The following is a 20,872-nucleotide window of genomic DNA, read 5'->3' as shown; positions in this document are numbered from 1 at the left end:
AGAAACTCAACAAAGAAGCAAAGGGTCTAATAGAAGTAATGACCCAACTGGGATTAACAGATATCTATAGAACATTTCATCCACATAAAAAAGAATATACCTTCTTCTCACCACCACATGGAACCTTCTCAAAAATCGACCACATACTTGGCAACATATCAAACCTCAGCAGCTACAAAAAAATTGGAATAACTCCATGCATCTTATCAGACCACCATGCCTTAAAATTAGAATTCAACAACAACACAAATTGCAGAAAACCTACAAACTCATGGAAATTGAATAATGCTCAACTGCACCATCCCTGGGTCAAAGAGGAAATAAAAAAAGAAATTAAAGACTTCCTCGAATTCAATGAGAATGAAGACACAACATACCCAAACCTATGGGACACTTTGAAAGCAGTGCTACGGGGAAGTTCATAGCACTAAGTGCTCACATGAAGAAACAGGAAAACAGTTATACCAGAGAATTAACATCACAGCTAAAAGCTCTAGAACACAAAGAAGCAAACTCCCCCAGCAGGAGTAGACGCCAGGAAATAATCAAATTGAGGTCTGAAATCAACAAAGTAGAAACAAGGAAAACAATACAAAGAATCAATGCAACGAAGAGTTGGTTCTTTGAGAAAATCAACAAGATAGACAAACCTTTGTCCAAACTTACCAAACAGCAGAGAGTGAACACGCAAATTAACAAAATCAGAAATGAAAAGGGGGACATAACAACAGACTCTGAGGAAATCCAGAGAATCATTAGGTCATACTTTGAAAACCTGTACTCCACAAAATTCGAAAATTTAAAGGAAATGGATGACTTCCTGGACAGCTATCATTTGCCAAAACTAAATCAAGAACAGATAAGCAATTTAAATAGACCTATAACCCCTATGGAAATAGAAGCTGTCATCAAAAGTCTCCCAACCAAAAAAAGTCCAGGTCTAGATGGCCTCAGTGCAGAATTCTACCACAAATTCAAAGAACAGCTTATACCAATTCTTCTCAAAGTGTTCCACACAATAGAAGCAGAAGGGTCTTTGCCAAACTCTTTCTATGAGGCTTCAATAACCTTGATCCCCAAGCCACACAAAGATACAACCAAGAAAGAGAACTTCAGACCAATATCCCTCATGAACATTGATGCAAAAATACTCAATAAAATACTGGCAAATCGGATCCAAGAACACATCAAAACAATCATTCACCACGATCAAGTAGGTTTCATCCCAGGGATGCAGGGATGGTTCAACATACGAAAATCCATCAACGTAATCCACCATATAAACAAGCTGAAAAACAAAAATCACATGATCATCTCACTAGATGCTGAAAAAGCCTTTGACAAAATCCAACACCCCTTCATGATAAAGGTCTTGGAGAGATCTGGAATAACAGGGACATACTTAAACATAATAAAAGCCATATACAGTAAACCAACAGCCAACATCAAACTAAATGGACAGAAACTCAACGCAATTCCTCTAAAATCAGGAACAAAACAAGGCTGTCCACTCTCTCCATACCTTTTCAACATGGTACTTGAAGTTCTAGCTATAGCCATACGACAACAAAGGGGGATCAAGGGGATACAAATTGGGAAGGAAGAAGTCAAACTTTCACTGTTTGCAGACGATATGATAGTTTACATCAATGACCCAAAGAACTCTACCAGGGAACTCTTACAGCTGATTAACACCTTCAGCAAAGTGGCAGGTTACAAGATCAACTCAAGAAAGTCAGTAGCCCTACTATATACAGATGATAAAAGGGCTGAAAGAGAAATCAGAGAAACATCACCCTTTACAATTGCCACAAACAATATAAAATACCTTGGGGTAACGCTAACCAAACAAGTGAAAGACCTGTATCGTAAGAACTTTGAATCTTTAAAGAAAGAAATTAAAGAAGCCCTCAGAAAATGGAAAGATCTCCCATGCTCTTGGATAGGTAGGATCAATGTAGTAAAAATGGCAATCCTGCCAAAAGCAATCTACAGATTCAATGCTATCCCCATTAAAATCCCAGCACAATTCTTCACAGACCTTGAAAGAACAATAATCAATTTTGTATGGAAAAACAAAAGACCCAGGACAGCCAAAACAACCCTGTTCAACAAGGCAACGTCCGGAGGCATCACTATCCCTGACCTCAAGCTCTATTATAGAGCTATAGTCCTGAAAACAGCTTGGTATTGGCACAAAAATAGACAGGCAGACCAATGGAATCGAATTGAAAATCCGGGTATTAACCCACACACGTACGAACATCTAATCTTTGACAAACAAGCTAAAAATATACAATGGAATAAAGAAAGCATCTTCAACAAATGGTGCTGGCATAATTGGAGACTGGCATGTAGAAAAATGCAGATCGATCCATGTTTATTGCCATGCACAAAACTTAAGTCCAAATGGATCAAAGACCTCAACATAAATCCAGCCACACTGAACCTCTTAGAAGAGAAAGTGGGTGGTACCCTTGAACGAATTGGTACAGGAGACAGCTTCCTGAACATAATACCAGTAACACAGACAGTGAGATCAACAATTAATAAATGGGACCTACTGAAACTGAGAAGCTTCTTTAAGGCAAAGGACACAGTCAGCAAGACAAAAAGGCAGCCCACAGAATGGGAAAAAATATTCACTAATCCCACATCTGACAGAGGGTTGATCTCCAAAATTTACAAAGAACTCAAGAAGCAAGTCTCCAAAACAGCAAAGGACCCAATTAAGAAGTGGGCTGCAGAACTAAATAGAGAGTTTTCAATAGAGGAGTCTAAAATGGCTGAGAGGCACGTGAAAAAGTGCTCAACATCCTTAGCCATCCGGGAAATGCAAATCAAAGCAACTCTGAGATACCATCTCACTCCTGTCAGAATGGCTAAAATCAAAAACACCAATGACAATTTATGCTGGAGAGGATGTGGTGAAAGGGGGACACTCCTCCATTGCTGGTGGGAGTGCCAACTGGTTCAGCCACTTTGGATATCAGTATGGAGATTCCTCAGAAAAATGGGAATAAACCTACCACAAGACCCAGCAACTGCACTCTTAGGCATATATCCAAAAGATGCCCATTCATATAACAAAGATGTCTGTTCCACTATGTTCATAGCAGCTTTATTTGTAATAGCCAGAACTTGGAAGCAACCTAGATGTCCCTCACCCGAAGAATGGATAGAGAAAATGTGGTACATCTACACAATGGAGTACTATTCAGCAGAAAAAAATAATGGAATCATGAGATTCGCAGGCAAATGGATGACACTAGAAGAAACCATCCTGAGTGAGGTAACCCAGTCACAAAAAGAGAAACATGGCATGTACTCTCTCATATATGGATTTTAGACATAGATCTGGGGAGTGCCAGCCTACAATCCTATTGCCAGAGAGTCTGGGAAACAGAAACTTCATTTACTGGCTGGTTAAGTACTGAGCTGAACTCAAGAAAGCCAGTATCAGAGAGGGAGGACTGATGATCAAAGGGATTAAGACTGGGCTGGTTGAACCCCCAGAAACAGCTGACCAGACAAAGGTTAACTCTTGAATCCCAGGCATCAGCCTGGGAATCCCGCATGGGACTGATCAAGACCCCCTGAATCTGGGTGTCAGTGAGGAGGCCTAGGGAATCTATTGAGCCTTGGACAGCAGATCAGTACCCATCCCAAGTATACACACGGTCTCTGGACTCCCATAGAACAATGTGAGGTGCACTCTCACCCTGAACTCTTGGGGAAGGGTCTAGGCCCTGCCCTATATGAAATGAAAGACTATGGACACCCCCATGGAGGGCCTCACCCTCCCTGGGGGAATGAGGGGATAACGGGGGGGATGGGGGGGAGGGCACGGGAGGAGGGGAGGGAAAGGGAGAGGGACCTCGTACTGACTTGTGAAGCAACCTTGTTTCTTATCTAAATTTAAAATGGAAAATAAAAAAAATATTAATAAAATATATGGAAGAAAAGACAAACCAAAAATTGCAAGAATCAATCCAAAGAGTGTAAGGTTTGAAAGCTGAAACAGAGACAATTAAAAAACTAAACTATAGTCTGAAGGAACGCTGGAATTAGAAAAGGTGAGTAAATAATCAGGAACTACAGATGGAAGCATAACCAACAGAATACAAGAGTTGGAAAATAGGATCTCAGGCATTGAAGATTCACTAGGAGAAATACATTCATCGACCAAAGAAAATCTTAAGTTCAACAAACCCCTGATACAAAATATCCAGGAAATATAAGACACTGTGAAAAGGCCAAATCTAAGAATAATAGGGATAGAAGAAGATGAAGAAACCCAACTCAAAGGTGCAGAAAACATATTCAACAAAACCATAGAAGAAAACTTTCCCAACCTAAAGAAAGACATGCCAATGAAAATGCAAGAAACATACAGAACACCAAATAGAGTTGACCACAAAAAAAAAAAGCTCCCAGGAATGATGAGTAAAGGGGTCAAGACTGGGCTGGTGAAGCCCAGAGAGACAGCTGACTTGAACAAGGAGGAGCTCTTGGACCACAGACTGGTGGCTGAGAGGCCAGCATGGGACTGATAGAGATACCCTAAATGTGGGAGTCAATGAGGAGGCCTAGGCAATCTATGGGGCTTTGTGTAGAAGATCAGTATTTATCCCTGACATACAAATGGACTTTGGGTGTCCATCCCACATTGAGAGATGCTCTCTCAACCTGAACACATGGGGGAGGGCCTAGGCCCTGCCCTGGATGAAATGACAGACTCTGGAGATCTCCCATGGAGGAGCAGAGTGGGGATTGGGTGAGGAGCTGGGGATATTGATAGGGGTGCAGGGGAGGAGGGGAGGGAGAGGGAGCAGGGATTGACATGTGAAGCAAGCTTGTTTCTAATTTAAATTTTAAAAAGATAACAAAAGAATAAGACACTAGTGAATCATGACAATAAATTGGCTCATATATTTCCAATGTAAGGTAATCATACTTCAGTGTTTCAACCTTCATTCTACTCATTTCAAGAGGGGGCTCTCAAGAAAATCATAGCGTTTCTTTCCCTTTATGGATAATTATAATTAATGGCAGCTGGTTGCCTTATGAGCCTGCCAAATCACTAAAAAAAAAGCTCCCTGGCCACATAATAATCAAAACCCCAAACATATAGAATAAAGAAAGAATATTAAGAGCACCAAAGGAAAAAGACTAAGTAACATATAAAAGCAAACCTGTAAGAATCACACCTGACTTCTCCATGGAAACTCTGAAAGCCAGAAGGTCCTGGACAGATATTCTACCAACACTAACAGACTACAGATGCCAGCCCAGACTACTATACCCAACAAAAACTTTAAATCACCATACATGGAGAAAGCAAGATATTCCACGATAAAACCAGATTTAAACAATGCATATCCACTACTCTAACCATATACAAAGTACTAGAAGGAAAACTTCAACCTAAGGAAAGTAACTATGCTCACAAAAGCATATGCAATAGATAATCCAAATTTACCAAAAGACAAAAGAAAAAGTGAGTTAAATCCACAAATAGAACCACCAACAACAAATAAAAAACAAACAAGAATTAACACTCAATGGACCTTAATCTCCCTCAATATTAATATTCTTAATTTTCCTATAAAAAGACACAGGCTAGCAGAATGGATATAAAGACAGAATCCATTCTTCTGCTATATACAAGAAACACACCTAAACTTCAAAGACAGACATTACCTCAGAATGAAGGGTTGGGATGGGATTTTTCCAATCAAATGAACCCAAGAAACAAGCTGGTGTAGCTATCCTAGTATCCGACAAATTAGACTTCAAACTAAAATCAATCAAAAGAGATGAAGAAGGTCATTTCATACTCATCAGAGGAAAAATTCATCAGGAAGAAGTCTCAATTCTGAACATCTATGCCCCAAATACAAAGACACACATGTTCCTAAAAGAAACATTTCTAAAATGTTATAGTGGGAGACTTCAACACCCCACTCTTACCACTAGACAGGACCATCAGACAGAAACTTAATAAAGAAACAAAGGAACTAACAGAAGTAATGACCCAATTGGGTTTAACAGACATCTATAGAACATTCCATCCATCAAAAAAGAATATACCATCTTCTCAGGACCACATGGGATCTCCTCTAAAATCAACCACATACTTGGCAACATAGCAAACCTCAACAGGTTTAAAGTTAAAATTCAAATTTAAAGTTAGAATTCAACAACAACACAAATTACAGAAACCCTACAAACTCATGGAAATTGAACAACGTGCAACTACACTATTTTTGGGTTAAGGAAGAAATGAAAGAAATTAAAGACTACTTAGAATTCAATGAAAATGAAGATACAACATACCCAAACTTATGGGACACTTTGAAAGCAGTTTTAAGAGGAAAGTTCATAGCTCTAAGTGCTCATATGAAGAAACTGGAGAATAGTCACACTTGAGAATTAACAGCACAAGTGAAAGCTCTAGAAGACAAAGAAGCACAGTTACCTGGGAGGAGTAGATGCCAGGAAATAATCAAACTGAGGGCTGAAATCAATAAAGTTGAAACAAAGGAAACAATAGGAAGAATTGATGCAACAAAGAGTTGGTTCTTTGAGAAAATCAACACGATAGAAAAACCTTTATCCAAACTAACCAGAAGACAGAGAGAACATGCAAATTAACAAAATCAGGAATGAAAAAGGGGGCATATAACAGACACTGAGGAAATCCAGAGAATCTTCAGGTCATACTTTGAAAACCTGTACTCCACAAATTTCAAAAATTTAAAAGAAATGGATGATTTTCTGGATAGATATCACTTACAAAATTAGATGAAAAACAGATAAGCAATCTAAATAGACCTATAATCCCTAATGAAATAGAAGCAGTTATCAAAAGTCTCCCAACCAAAAAAGCCCAGTCCCAGATGGCTTCAGGGCAGAATTCTACTAGAAACTCAAAGAAGAGCTAATTCTAATACTCCTCAAAGTGTTGCACACAATAGAAGCAGAAGGTTCATTATCAAATTCTTTTTACAAGGCTACAATTACCTATGTGCCCAAGCTACACAAAGACACAACTAAGAAAGAGAACTATAGACCAATATCCCTCATGAACATTGATGTAAAAATACTCAATAAAATACTAGCAAATCGAATCCAATAACACATCAGAAAAATCATCCACCATGATCAAGTAGGCTTTATCGCAGGGATGCAGGGATGGTTCGATATACAAAAATCTATCAATGTAATCAACAACATAAACAAACTTCAAAAGAAAAACCACATGATCATCTCACTAGATGCTGAAAAAACCTTTGACAAAATCCAACACCCCTTCATAATAATGGTCCTAGAGAGATCAGAGATAACAGGAACATATCTGAAAATAATAAAAGCAATATACAGTAAACTAACAGCCAATATCAAATTAACTACTGGAACCCAGTTGCAGAGAGGGAGGAGTGATAAGCAAACAGGTCAAGACCAGGTGGATGAAACCCACAGAAACAGCTGGCCTGAACAAGGGGGAACTCATGGATCCCAGACTGATAGCTAATAGGCCAGCATGGGACTGATCCAGACCCCCTGAATATGGGTGTAAGTGAGGAGGCCTCGGCATTCTTTGGGACCTTAGGTACTTGATCAATATTTATCACTGGCATTCAAATGGACTTTGGGAGCCCATTTCATATCAAAGGATGTTCTCTCAGCTTGGACACATGTGGGGGGGTCTCAGCCCTGCCCTGGATGATATGACAGACTTCGGAGATTCTCCCATGAAGGGCCTAATCCTCCCTGGAGAGCACAGTGGGGATTGGTTGGGGGGTTGGGGAGGTGGTGGAATTGGGGGAGGAGAAGAGAGAGAGGGAGCTGGAATTGACATGTGAAGCAAGCTTGTTTCTAATTTAAATTTAGAAAAGTGAAAAAAAAAGAACAAAGACATGTAGTTCCCATGTTTAAGTTACTATTCTAAGCCTTTTATATACATCAGATTTTCAGATCAATGTTATGTCATGTCTTTTATGGTTCCATTTTATACTAAGCATCCTGAAATATAGAAAGCGGTTATAATGCATATTACCTACCTCTGCTGGCTAAGTATCTATACACAATAGACTAAACACTGGCTGAAAACCACTTCCACTAAGTAGGGTCGCTCAAAAGGGGAAACTATTCCTTGTTTGTCCACCTTTTGTGCTTTTTATTAAGTTACTAAACTATCTTTATTGATAAATAAAATTTTAAGGATTGGATTAGCAACATGTAACCAGAGATGTTTACATTGTATGTGTCCTTACTAATTATTTTGTGTAAGAAAAAAGTATGTAATTTGGAATAATATTTACTCTTTAATGCACAAATGTTTTCTTTTAATATTATATAGTACACATTTTACATAGTGAGGGAAATTCTTCATTCTAAATTGTGCAAAAAGAATTCTCTGTCTTTAAAATGTATTTTAAATTGAATTAGAATTTCATCAACCCTCCCCCATTTCCTCTTTCCAGTCCTGCCAGGTACCCTTCCCCCAACACTTCCTATGTACTCCATACTGTCATGATGAAAGCCTCTTTTTCTTAGTTTATTATTGTTGCCATATTCAAATGTATGTATATGTATGCACAAATACATAAATACAAACTGCTGTGTCTGTTTTTATTGTTTGTCTGTGTACCATCTCAGGGCTTACCACTCTGCATTGGACAGCCAAAAGGGGCTCATTTTTGGAAGATGGCAGTTCTCCTCAAAGCAGTCATTATGAGCCTGTAGTTCCTTGTCTATGGGTGGGACTCCATGAAATTTCCCCCTCCCATGTTAACATGCCCATTGATATTGCTGTTGTTCTGGACTTGTTTATGCGGACTTTCTGGTATTCTGTCCTTTGCAACGTTTCCATCCCCTCCTCTGTGTTCCCTGAGCTGTAGATGCAGCAGCTGTGTAGTTAAATCTGTTGAGGCTGGCTTCCCCAAGATTCATTGATCTCTGCATTGAGTTCTGGTGTGGTTTTTGGAAATGGACTTTATTTGTTTTAACAAAAGGCTTCTTTGGTAAAAGGTGGGTGTCTGTAAGTATAAGGATAAATTTTAAATTATTGCCAGGAATTATGGCCTAGCAATCTCCAAACCCTCAGTTACAAGTATATAAGATGAAGCAACCACAGAAACCAAGGAAGTATTAAGGCATCATAGGCATGGGAAGGGGGGGGGGTGTTGAGAGGGAAGGAGCAGGATAGGTGATGTGAAGTGGGAAATGGGAAAATAGGGTGAAAGCTTCAACTAGAGAGAAGGGGGGTGGGGAGGTCAACACAGAATGAGGAAGGATGATGGGAAACAATGCCAAGGTTGCTCCATAAAGACTCAAGGAATAATTTTTTTGTTTGTTTGTTTGTTTGTTTTGTTTTTTTCAAGACAGGGCTTCTCTGTATTGTTATGGAGGTTGTCCTGGACTTACTCTGTAGACCAGGCTGGTCTGGAACTCACAGAGATCTGCCTGCCTCTGCCTCTGGAGTGCTGAGATTAAAGGCGCGCACTGTATATATTTATCAAAAGAAGTTATACAAATTGTGTTGACAATATTCCCTATGAGCACCATGGACTAACAAAAACCCAAATACCTCCTTCAGGGTAGTCCAAGTGGCTCCCAAAAAAAAAGGCAGACTATCAAAGTAGCCCTTGATTGCCTCACAGAAGTTGAGGGTAGGTCCCTATTGCTGAGGACACCACACATTTAGAACAAAGGGATTAAATAATTAAACTGGATATGGATTCAAAGCCTCCTGCCTGTGGTCTAATTTTCCATGGTGCCTAAAATCACTATGCTAGCTGCCAAAGGAAGGGGAGCAATTAAACAGACCTATGACCCACAATGATGACCGGCATGGCAAGATATCCATCTAAAAAGGGACAATAAGTGGCACTCATATATTGGCAGTAACCAATGACTGTGTAATTGGACTTAAGGCCCATCCAACGAAGTGAAAATGTACATGGTACTGGAGACCTAGCCAACTTCCCATGACTAGTGAGATCATGGACCTTAGAAAAGAAACAAAAGAATATTCTTGATCTGCCTGAATCTAATGTGGTCTGAGTGTATACTTCGATAAGTCAGCACAGAGGTGTTTAAATGTAAAGTTGGTATGCAAAGTAAATGTGTTAGTTAAAGGTGAACATGGTAGCATGGACATGCCATTGACAGGTAATTAACAAAAGTAAAGTCAGAGGAAGTTAAGGGTTGGAGGTTTGTATTGGTTCCAGTACCCAATTAAGATGCTATGACTCTGGTGGTAAATATAGAGAAGAGGATTATATAGTTTTAGAACATTACTTCTGTGGCTAGAAAATTACATGCATTGATTGACTAATTTTGTTGAAATTCTCATCAGGTGAACAAGAACTAAATACCTTTTATAACACATTTGAGAAAACTTGACACTGGTTTACCTATAGCTGATCATTTAAAAAAAGGTAAGCCTTTGCTGCATCTTTTATCTCCTCAAAGTGATTGTGTTTTCTGATTTAGAGATAGCTTACAAAACCGTCCTGTAACTCAGAGTAATGTGAAGAGGAGCCCACCTCAAAGATGCAATGGAACACATGAGCAGCAGGAGAGACATTTGTCTTTTATTTGTCAAATTTTAGATAAATTAATAATACCTATGTGTGTATTTGAACACCTAGGGTACTAAAGGACCAGATGCCCTGGCAAGAAGCAGGAGGCAAATTCAGAGAACTTAACAAATAATGCAGATTCTTTTCCCCTGCAACATAACACAAGTTGCACTTAAATTGTACATAAAACACTTTTACAAGCAGATCCCCTTTCCAAGGAAATGAAAAGCCATGCTTAATCTGTAGGGTCATAAAGGTTCGTGGGGTGAGGCCTCAGACCATTGATTTTAAAGGTTCATTCTTTTCCAATTGTGGCATTTTGTTTTAACGAGGCACATGAAACACTTCGATTTACCCCTTGGCCACTTTAAAACTTTCCTTTAATTCCCATATGTCTCTAATAGGGTTCTTAGAAAAACAGCTCTTCTATTTTCATGAAAGTTGGCTATGTAAAGGAGTCCAAGCTTCATGAAGAACAGAAGTTGTGGATCACAAAGAAAGCAACCACTGTAAATGGATGAGGTCCAGCACACTCTACGGTGAGAAGTAGCTAAGGAAGTGCCTGACTTAGTTGATACACTTTTTTGAAGGTCTGTGGCTGCAGATGAAAGCAATGGGGTGGCTCTTTTACATAGATTTCATATCTCTCCTCCCTTATTAACTCTATCACAGCTTCTGTCTACCTCATTCCGATCTCTTATTGCATTGAGGAAATAAGAAAAATAAAATGAAAGCAAAGCCACCATGCCGGCTGCCAGCCTCTCCTTATGATTCTGATGTCTGTAGATGAACCTTTCTTCTGTGTACTAACCCAACTCTCTACATCTACAGAGCTGTGCTCCAGTGACATACCCACTTGTCACCCTATCACCTTTTCTTTCCTTAGAGGAGCACTCCTATATGTATTGGAGGTGGCATACTGTATTCTAAAGAGCATGGGCTCTGGAAGAAGAAAGGTGAGATTACCTTCTCTGCCTGAGGAGTTACACTGAGCCTTCACTTAACCTTTTTTGTTTGTAGATTTTTGCCTTAATAAGGGTTCTGGGGTTTGCAGGATGGTTCAACAGTTAAGAACATTGCATGTTCTTCTGGAGAACTCATGTGGTAGCTCACAACCAACTATCTGCAACTCCAGGGGATCCAACGCCCTCTTCTGCCTTTCCCAGACACCAGGTAGACATGAGATGCACAGGCACATATGCAAATGAAACACCCATATTGGTAAAATAAAATTTTTAAAATGTCTAATTAAAGTACTAAATAAATTTTAGGAGATTTTTATGAAAATTAAAATTGTTTTCAGAAGGAAAAATGTAAAACAGCTAGTGCAGTTTTGGCTATTTGTTAAGGGATTTTTCTTATCCACATAGAAGAAGCTACATCTCAGTTTTTTTCCATATTAAAAAAAAGCTTTTAAACAATAAGCAACCTTCATTTCACTGATCCTTTTACAGGAAGCTCTTCAAGACAGCACCCTCCTCAGACTGGCATTTCCTTGAGCCCCATTCTTCCATTCAAGCCCAATTCTCTCTCAACTAATATCACCTGTGGTCTTCCTAGTGCTGAAGTGAATGAGCTCCAGTCCAGAAAAAAGGTAGATCTCAAATCCAGACGTAGAAGGTAAACACTCTGCGTGGCTGTTAGGGCAGCATATTTGACTATATAAGAGACAAGGATAATAAAATTTTGCTAACTTATCTCTCCATAAGGACAGAGTGACCTGGACTGACATCAGTTCCATTTCTACCAATATAAAAAGACAATCCCATTGGATGGCAAAAAAAAAAAATGAACTCACGTGAACAGAGAAACCCCAAAACCTTTGTAATAATAGCCCTCATATTCTAATACAGAGCATTTTGCTTCTTCCATGGGGTCCAACTGTGAAATCCCTTGAGGATTGGCCCACATGGTCTTCTGCAGTTTCTCTGCATGTCTTACTTCCCTATGGCCCCTGTCCTGCGAGCTTTCTTTTTCTCTCCCATCACATCATTTGGTGTACATACCTTCACCAATGCTGTCTACACTAGGCTACTCTGCTTAAGCCATGTTTACCACCCAAATTACAATGCTCTAAGAGTGAGAGGAAGTTGATAGCCTAACTTCATTTCTCTTGCTGTGATAAAATACCTTAACAAAAACACCTTACAGGAGACAGGAGTTTATTTCAACACACAAAACATGCTCCCGCCCCAATACAGACACATAAGCTTAACAGCCTATCATTGTGAAGAAGTCAAGTCAGGAACTTCAAACCACTAGTCACATCATACCCACAGTGAAGAGCAATTAATGCTTGCATGCCCACTGTCTTGCTTGCTTGCTTGCTTGCTTGGCCAGCAGCAGGAATACAAATCTTTCCAGATCTTTAGATGGAAAAGAAGGCCATAGCAAAGAGACCATGGAGGTTCCCAAGCTGATTCTGGAAGCTGAAAAAAAAGAGGTCCTAAATGACATTGGTTCCATGTTTAGTTCAGTTTCTGTTATTGTTATAAAATATCCCAACCAAGAGCACTATAGGAGAAGAAAGACTGTTTCTTTAACTCACAATTCCAAATTACAGTCCTTCATTGTCAGGAAGCCATGGCAGTGGGGATTTCAAACAGTTAGTCACATTACATCCACTGTAAAGAGTAGAAAAAATATGTATATTCCTTATGCTCAGCCTGGGTCTCCATTTCTGTACAGTCCACGACCCTCTGCCCAGGGCAGAGTGCTACCCACAGTAGATTTTTGTCTTCCTGTATCAATTAAAAGACAGTCTCGGACAGACATAGCCACAGGTTAACCCAGTGTAGACAATTCCTCACTGAGACTCTCATCTAGGTGGTCTAGGTTGTTCCAAGTTGTCAACTAAAGCTAACTATCACAGCTGATGTTGGTCAATTCCTGTAGTTCAGACCATTTGTGGCAAGGATTAATGACATGTGATTTACTAAGGGGGTATTCTCTGCATAAAACAGTCAGGGTTTGAGGAAACGGGGTATGAACAGGGTTTTACTCAACTCTGGTCTCTGCCTGAGCCATGGGAGGTTTTTCCATACAAAGCCTTCTTTAAAGTTGTCTCCTTTTTGATGTTTTCTACCTTTTAAGTGATCATTGACTACAGGTTACTTATAAAGAACCATCCTTTATGTTTTGAGGAATTCAGTCTTGGAAGGGGCAGGGCAGTTATAACTGAGAAGGTGTCAGTTATGAGCCACCAGCAGTCCACACAGCAATTTATATATGGGTGTATCATCCTATAAAAATTATCTGAATGAGTCATTCATACAACATAGTAAAAAACAACATAAATGATTTTTACAAGACTATTTTTGACAAAGAGAAGCACTGGGTCAATGTGTTATGCTCCCAATTCATTTTGTCATATATTCAGTGGTACTGTTTTGCCTTAAGTTATCTACAATTCATCACTGACTTGGACACTCAGAGCCAATACACACATTTTCAGGCTACTGCCCCATACCATAATAAAGGCTAATATTGACTTTGCAAAGAGGACTTCAGGCATTGTATGCTTCCTTCAAACACAGCAGTGCCTGGAGTGCATTTGTGAAATTTCTGGCTTCTTATTGTCTTTGTGTCTCTGCCTACTGGGCAGTCTTAACTGTGGTTCTTGAAGCTTTTAACCTGCACCATGTGTCTCTTACCCTCTTATGCTTTGTGTTTTAACCATGCAACCGACTTTCTTATTTCTGTGTTTATTTTGCTTTTCTTTCCATTAAGTGAGGTCCTGCTGTTGTGTTTGCTTAAGTTTGGTAACAACACATCAAGGTTTGACTGCATCAGTCAAAAACACATTTTGTACCAATATGATGCTGATATACCAAGCCCCCACGCTCTGAAACATGCTTTATAATGGACAAGAAATGACAATAACTTTAGCCTCTTGTGGACTGTAATTTTTTAATGTTTAACCTCATCAAAGGAGTACACAAGAACTACAAAGGAACCTTACAAAGCAGCCTCTCCATGTTCTTATTCAATAACCCCCTAAAGTTCATGTTGTGTTACCAAATCCAGGTGAGTGATGAGATTCAGCAAATTCTCTCACCTATCACATGGAACTCTTGTTAGTTTACATTTTCTGTATCTATTTCCAAAATAGCTAATCAAGCATATTTTCATCTGCAGTTGTGCATGACTTATTTTTAAAGACACTTATTTACAAATAAATACACAAAATTAAAACTGTATACAAAGATTTGTTGCCTAACTCCAAGTATAACTTTAATTATGTTTCCAATCTGAACGATACTAACTCCTAGACTCAAAAGGAATCATGAAATATGTGAATTTGTCATAGACCAAATATGTCCCTAATGTGGGAAACTTACACATTCTTTTGAAGTAAATGTAGGATCAGAAAAATCAATAAAGGGACTAGGGAGACAACTCAATGGATAAAGCACTTGCTCATTACTGCAAGTATTAGGACTGAAGTTTGGATCCCCAGACTCAAGCTGGACAGTTGTTTGCTACATACTGTCCCAGCAACTGGTACAACCACAGGGAATCACCATAGGAGACTGGATAAGTAGGCAGAATTTGTGTACTCCAGGTTCAGCAAGAAACCCTAGCTCAATAAATAAGTAAGTAAGTAAGTAAGTAAGTAAATAAATAAATAAATAGTGTGCAACACTTGACGTTGACTTTGGATTTCCACATGCACATACATATGTGCAACTGTATACACTTGTGCAACCAAACACATGCAAACACACACAGAGACCTTAACACTACACATACATAAGGAAAATAATAATAAAAGATATTCTTATGGTATCAAAATATATACCCATCTCTTTACAGTTGCTTGTAGAATCTCCAAGGATTATCTGGAATTCACTGTGCAACACTGTGCATCAGTATTTTAACACCCTACAAAATTACTAGCTACATTTGCACATGAATGGCACATATGACAGGCAATCAGACAAAAAATAAACATGTGCAACATGAAATTTAATATCTGTGAATACAATTAAGTCCTGTGATTCTTATTACATAATGTTCTTTGCCAGATATTTAACAAGTGCTTGTCAATTATTTTAAAACAAAATTATAAGAATTCACAAAGAGCACTTAAGTGCAAGGTTTGTTTCCAGCTAAGACTATTAGCTCATCATAGATAGTTTCCTATAAAGACGACAATTATATGTAATGCCCTTGCCCATTTCTCAAACAAAAAGCATATTCTCTGAACATGTATGCTTATAATGTATATTTTATTTAGAGAAATTTGCAAATTCAAATCCTCTTCTATTGAAACATCTCTGAGGTGATCACTAAATTACAATTTGTATGCTTTAGAGATCAGTAAAAAGCTGAAAATTTATAGATATTAGTTACTATCTATAGTTAACTCATAAAACATTGAGTGAATTATAAAACATTGCTTCCTTAACTCCTAGTAACCATTTACAGACTAAGCTTCACGGTTTAGATTTATTACATTTAGCCTGAACAATCATTCAGCTCAAACTTTAAAATTTTTAGAATATATCCTGTAAGTAAAACAGTGGTCATATGAAAGGCTGAATGTTTGGATTTCAGGGAATTTACTAATCTCAAGTTCTTTTTACTGGCTTTATTGGAGGCATGGGTCAAGATTGTGACCTGATGGGTGAAGATGGTATCATCCCCTGAAGTAAAAAATTTATCCTCGCTGTCAGTCATCCCAGGAACTAGATTAATAAACAGGAATTTGAGCTAGAGTTGGAGGATGGACTTTATCCCAGGGCTTGGAACCACAAGGGCATATGCTACAAAGAGTGAAGGCCGAGAGTGATTCTGGAGTATAGTCGCATTCTGCTTGCCATGTGGGAACAGGACACAATTATTTGATGGCAGAAACTTTTCATCTTTGTCAGCACCAGACAGAACAAGGTTGTGTATAACCCAGGGAGGGCAGAACCTAGCTATATGCAGCAGCCAGTACAGGGACCAAGAATGACCTTTAGAAAGATAGACATGGCATCACCAGCAAAAACAAGCTGTGTGAAGAAGACATTGTATTTCATTAGTACCTTCAGCAACAGTTATAGCCACTGACAGACAATATAGCAAGAAAAAAGATGCCCAAATCAACAGTATCTCTTGTTCTGAAGTCCCACGAGGCAAGTGCCTTGGACGGAGGGTAAGGTTTTTGGAAAAGCAAAGAAAACCTCCATCGGAATAGTTTCTAGTAAATAAGAATGTTGTGAAGTAGTCTGTCCTCCTAAGCTGTGTAAATGAGAAAATGACATTATTTGCTCCCAAGGCTAATGAGAAAAAGAATGGATAGGATGCAGAAACATAAAGTACTTCCACTCAGCTTCTTGATGGTTATATTTCCCACATCTCAACGTCTTCAGATATTTTTATGGACTAGAAAGACAAGCAGTCCATGTCTATTTTCTCAGTGGAGAGGGGAAAAAAAACAAAAACAAAAACACAAACAGAAATTGATATCGAAGTCAGGTTTCTAGGTAATTGGTTGAGGAAAAATTGAGCTAAGAAAAAATTGAAAATGATTACAAAACTGATTTAATTACCAAAATTTACCAATCCAATTCATCAGAATGCTAGCTAGTCTTTACTTCAGAAGTTCTCATGACTTTCAATTTAAACACGTTTTCTTATCTTAGGACTAAAAAAGCATTCATTCTGATTTCAACATTGTGCATCCCAGCATTGGCCCTAAACTGTCTCCTGTTTTTATTTGAAAGATAATTTTAGTATTTAAAAAGCATTGCACTTTATATTATGTTCTGTTATAATTATTTTATTTCATCTGATAATTACCCTATGATACTTTCATTGTTATTAATGTTATTCTTAGAACCATTCTTTATTCTTTTTTATATACAAAAGAAGTCTAATAAATTATGATTTTCTCTAGATTATTAAAGTACTGAAAAACCTGGAGAATAATTATTCACATCATAAAATTCTCCTTTGCTTAATAAAATTCTTTAGAGTGTTTTTTATGCCTAAGGGACATTTTAATACATATTAAAAATCAGACTAAAATAGAAAAAAATCATAGCTCACACTTTGGAGGGGTATATATTACTTACATGAAGTGAGGACGCATACTTGCAATCATGATTTTCTGTGTCAAAATATGCCTTCAATGACTGGTAATAGGTGGAGTCAGGGAGATGCCATATAGCATCTCTCTATCCATGTTCAGATTTCCCACCAGGCTGAATTCAAAACTTAATGGTAAGACCCTATTGCTTTTCTTGTGTCTTCTTTAATTTCTTTCTTTAATGACTCAAAGTTCTTGCAATCTAGGTCTTTCACGTCTTTTGTTAGCATTACCCCAAGGTATTTTATGTTGTTTGTGGCAACTGTAAAGGGTGATGATTCTCTGATTTCTTTCTCAGCCCTTTTATCATCTGTATACAGTAGGGCTACTGATTTTCTTGGGTTGACCTTGTATCCTGCCACTTGCTTAAGGTGTTTATCAGCTGTAAGAGTTCCCTAGTAGACTTTTTGTCACTTATGTAAACTATCATATCATCTGCAAATAGGGAAAGTTTGACCTCTTCCTTTCCAATTTGTATCCCCTTGATCTCCTTTTGTTCTCCCATGCTCTTGGATAAGTAGGATCAATGTAGTAAAAATGGCAATCCTGCCAAAAGCAATCTACAGACTAAATGTAATCCCAATCAAAATTTCAGTACAATTCTTCACAGACCTTGAAAGAACAATTCTCAATTTTATGTGGAAAAACAAAAGACCTAGGATAGCTAAGACAACCCAGTTCAACAAAGCAATGTCTGGAGGCATCACCATCCCTGACTTCAAGCTCTATTATGGAGCTATAGTCCTGAAAACAGCTTGATATTGACTAAAAAATAGACAGGTAGACCAATGGAACCAAATTGAACACCCCGAGATTAACCCACACACCTACGAATACCTGATTTTCTACAAAGAATCTAAAATTATACAATGGAAAAAAGATAGCATCTTCAACAAATGCTACTGGCATAACTGGATATTGGCATGTAGAATATTGCAGATAAATCCCTGTCTATCGTTGTTGTTAAAATGTCTAGGATTACCCAGTAACGAGACACAAACCATGAGTCAACGGTCCCATGTAGAGTTTTATTGGTGGACAGGGAAGGAAAAGGGAGTGAGGGGTAACCAACCTGTGCAGAGCTGAGAGAGAGAGAGAGAGAGAGAGAGAGAGAGAGAGAGAGAGAGAGAGAGAGAGAGATGAGAAACAGACAAAAGTAAGAGAGAGAGAGTTAGAGAAGATAGGAAAGAAGAGGGATAAAAGTGAGAGAGAGAAAGATGAGAATAAGAGAGAGGATGAGATGATAAGAGTAAGAGAAGAGTAAAAGAGAGCATAAGCCAGCAGGAGTCAGTCCTTTAAAAGAGTCCGTTGCACCTGTATGGTTCTCACAGAACTCTGGGCTGGCCATAGTGCTGCCTGAGTGCATCCTGCCAGGTAACAGGGCAGGTTGGCGTAATGCCTGAACCTTTCAATTGCCATTCACAAAACTTAAGTCCAGATGGATCAAAGACCTCAACATAAATCCAGCTACACTGAACTCTTAGAAGAGAAAGGGAGAATGGGAATGAAGCAATATCTCCTGAGCAGGAGCATGGGGGAAGGGGAGAGGGAAACAGGAACTGAGATAAAGAGAGGAGGATAACAGGAGGGGAGAGGAAGATATGGAGGAGCAGTAAGGTTGAGTCAGGGGAGGTAACCAGGATGAGAGATACCATAACAGTCATTATAGGTTTGAGGAGAGCTGATGGGATTTCCAGGGATCTACAAGGATGACAACAACTGGCAAACTAAGCAATAGTGGAGAGACTAACTTAATTGCCCCTCCCTGATAATGAGATTGATGACTACCTTATATGCCATCCTAGAACCTTCATCCAGTAACTGATGGAAGCAGAGGCCTTACCCACCGTGGGGAATGCTGTGGGGATTGGGTGGGATTCTGGGGGAAGTGGTAGAGGGGCAAGGGAGGAGGGGTGGGAAAGGGAGCTGGGATGGACATGTGAAGCAAGCATGTTTCTAATTTAAATTAAAAATATATTGAAAAAACAATAAAAAGTTGTTGCAATTTGAGCAAGAGCTACAAAAATTAAATTAAATTAAATCAAAGACCCTATTGCTAAAGATAGCACATATTGGAGTCACAGAAGTGGAAATAAGCTGGTGTCCTGGAAGTTCTATCCATATTGGATAACTTTCACAGTGCTGTAAGGAGCTATACAAGCTTTGGGGGGAGGGATTTGTACCCATGCTTCCTCCTTGCTAGATACGTGTGTGTATTGATTTGTGTAAGTCTTGTGTGCTATCATTGCCTTTGTGAGTTTCTTTTTGTGCAACATCTTTGCTATATCTGGAAACATTGTTCCTTGTGACTCTAACACTCTTTCCATCTGCTGCACCACAATGGTCTTTGATCTTTGGGAGAAGGAGTCTGTGATACAGATGTCCCATTTAAAGCTAAACATGCCACTATCACTTTATCTCTGTACTTTAGTCTGTTGTGAGTTGTGTGTTAATTGTCATTCACTGCATGCAAGAAGAAGCCTCTCTAATGAGATATGAGAGACAAAATAACCTATGCATGTAATGAGAAGTCATAAAGGGTCAGCTTGAAACTATGTCACATTAGCAGAGTAATTGTCACAGGTTTTCTGCTAAGGCCTATGACATGTCTAGTCACAGGTTCTTGGCCCTAATAATTGTGCTCAGATGTGGATTTCATCTTGTGGAGTGGATCTTAAATCCCAGCAGGAAGTAACTGGCTATTTCAATGATATATGTACAACTTTTGCACTGTTTTACCAGGCAAGATCTTTTTATAGCTAGCATGATTTACAGTTATATAAGATTGATGTTTATGCCCTGTGCTGCCTATGAGGGCTAGGATGTTGTCTGTGGTCCTTGCTGAGGCTAGAGGTTGCATGGATGTCTGTGGTGGTTTGTCCGCTGCTGGAGACCATGTTGAGGTCCGTGGCCCACCTTACCACTGAAGACCATGTTGATGTTCATGTACTGTGTCCTATGCTGAGGACAAGGATGGTATCCCTGTTCTGGGCTGCAGGCAAGAGCTATGTTGATGTCCATGATAAGTACTGCTGTCAGAAACCATGAGGAAGTCCATGGTCTCTGCTGCCACTGACTGTAAAGCTCAAGGAAGTGTCTTTTTCAGTAGCATTGATGGTTGCAGACTCACAACTGAGAATGAGAGACAAGAAGGCTTCTATGACAACCTCTCTTCCCCAACCTCACCTTTCCCACCAATCCC

The sequence above is a fragment of the Mesocricetus auratus genome, unplaced genomic scaffold, assembly GCF_017639785.1.
Source record: "Mesocricetus auratus isolate SY011 unplaced genomic scaffold, BCM_Maur_2.0 Super-Scaffold_100008, whole genome shotgun sequence".
In the NCBI taxonomy this organism is placed as follows: domain Eukaryota; kingdom Metazoa; phylum Chordata; class Mammalia; order Rodentia; family Cricetidae; genus Mesocricetus; species Mesocricetus auratus.
The sequence above is the reverse complement of the archived record's forward strand: the minus strand, read 5'-3'. Positions refer to the sequence as shown.